The sequence below is a fragment of the Lolium rigidum genome, chromosome 7, assembly GCF_022539505.1.
Source record: "Lolium rigidum isolate FL_2022 chromosome 7, APGP_CSIRO_Lrig_0.1, whole genome shotgun sequence".
Classification (NCBI taxonomy): domain Eukaryota; kingdom Viridiplantae; phylum Streptophyta; class Magnoliopsida; order Poales; family Poaceae; genus Lolium; species Lolium rigidum.
Window position 1 is genome coordinate 137,147,065 of NC_061514.1, and position 2,656 is coordinate 137,149,720.

Here is a 2,656-nt window from a genome sequence, read left to right on the forward strand (position 1 = left end):
AAGGGTTTTACTCACATTACACGTGCCACTTTCCTTGTCACGCAAAACAAGTTCCAATAAAGGAAGAGGAAAGAAAAGGACATTGTGGGCGAGATTGAACACCTTTTTTATGTGTTAAGCCGAGGCCTCGTTTAGCCGAGGATTTCGACTTAGGCCTAACAGCTCAAGCACACCCACAAATAAATCTCCTTGCGCGCACCACTCGTCACAGAAAATAACAAAATTAGCACGCAAGATTAAGAACGAAGTGAATTTAATTAACTTGGTTAGCTTTTCAAGCAATATATTCAGAGAAAGAGCACACATGTTCGGCTCGAAATAATCGTAAGAGAAGAACAATAAATCTAAGGCACCCCACTTCATCGGAAGAAGGGGCGCGACAACGCATGGATTCATACCTTGAGTCGACGCCGGCTCGTAGAAGGGCGGCCGCGCCTCGAGGATGCCGGCGACGTCTCCACCTCGGTATCACATGTGATCGCTTCTCGACGGGCGGTGCGCCACGCCATGTAGAAGATCTATCAAAAGAGGAGAGCCCGATGACGCTACTGACGCCTCAACCTTGATAGCACCGGCCTGTTGCTCCGCACTGAGATGCGCCACATGCAAGATTTAGCGGATGCGCCAATTTCGGAGATATGTCATGATCGTTGTAACAAATTTCACCGTGATGATGATTTGATCCTGCACTCGGCCTTGAACACAAGTATTAGTACAGATTCTCACAATTTTTTTATCATTATACTTTGCGAGATTTAGCGGATGCGCCAATTTTAGAGATATGTCATGATCGTTGTAACGAATTTCAACGTGATGATGATTTGATCCCGCACTCGGCCTTGAACATAAGTACTAGTACATTCTCACAATTTTTTTATCATTATATTTGCGAGATTTAGCGGATGCGCCAAATTCAGAGATAGATCATGATCATGGTAACACACTTTTCAATGTAATGATGATTTGATGTTGCACTCGACGTTGAACATAAGTCCTAGTACGGTCTCACAATTTTTTTATCATTATACTTTGCAAGTTTTAGCGGATGCGCCCATTTTCAGAGGTAGATCATGCTCATGGTAACAAATTTTAAACGTGATGATGATTTGATGTTGCACTCGACCTTGAACATAAGTACTACTACTGTCTCACGATTTCTTTATCATTATACTTTGCCAGATTTAGCGGATGCGCCAAATTTAGAGATAGATCATGATCATGGTAACAAATTTTCAACGTGATGATGATTTCATGTTGCACTCGGGCTTGAACATAAGTACTAGTACGGTCACTCAAAATTTTAGCATTATACTTTGCAACGGATGCACCAATTTCAGGTGCATGTCACCAGATCTGTGTCCGATGATGATCATGGTAGTAACCGATGTTCAACTTGATGATGATTTGATTTTACAAGTCGGCCTTGAACAGAGGTACTAGTATGGTCTCACAATTTTTTATCATTATACTTGGACCTTAGCGAAATTCAAAATCTCATAGCGGCAAAACTTCCCGCCCACAAAATACAAAAATTTCACACGCTTCCAAATTCCGATTCTACCCCTGTGGAGATGACAACAAAGTCGGTTGGTGGGGGGTCTGGCCGTCATTTTTTGGATCACCACCTCCCTAGCCCCGGATACCCTCCCAAAAAAATTCATTTCCCTCGTCTCTCATCCGAGACCACCCACCGGAACTTCCCAAGTCCCTCTCTCTACCACCTCCACGACCACCGCACCGGAACATCCCCGCCGGACTTCCCCGGCCTACCCGAGCCCTCGCGATCCTCGTCATCCGGCTGCCTCGCCGGAGCCGCTTCATCGACGCCGTCATCAACCGGACCGGATCATCCCCGCCGAACCTCGAAACCATATGCTCATCCAGCAGTCTACCGCAGCCGCTTCAGCTGCGGTATCGTCCACCCCACCGGAGCCGCTTCGCCGGATCCGTCGTCCACCGCATCGGATCTTGCTCACCGACACCGCCGTGCATGAACCGGATCTGCTTCACCCGCGCCGTGCATGATCTAAACTCTTCTACTGTCGCTTTTCTATTGCTTGCCTGCAAGTTCTTGTTTAATCTTGGGGGAACCTGTTTGTGCTAACGACGCGCCGTTACGTTTTTGCAGATGAGATGAGTAATCATGAAGTGTAATGGCCGTCTCTCCAACCCCAAGTAGCACATGTAGCGTACTTCATCACCGGATCTATCAACCCCAGGAAGATCTGCGTGACTCCACAGCAGTGCTTCTCCTAATGTAAGTCCCTTCTTTTAGCGCCATGTTCGGGGTTCGTATGCTTGTTTGTCCGAAGCTCTTTTAGTTCATTCCTAGCTATGACCGTAACACGTTGCTATTTTCTACTTCATTGCTAACTTTAAGCGATTGAACATTTTGTTTTGCATTCCCTGCTCTGTAGATGTAGCCATCATAACTTCTATATTGCTCGACCGTTGTTACAAAAATTATAGGAATTATAGTAACATCCTCGCTATTATTTAGTTCACGGCCAATTTTAAGTAATTGCACATGTTGGTTCGCATTCCCTGCTCTATAGCTTTTGGCATCGTAACTTCTATATTTGGTTTACATTCCCTGCTCTGTAGATCTAGCCATCATAACTTTATCTTACTCAGTCGTTGTTACAAAAATTATGGC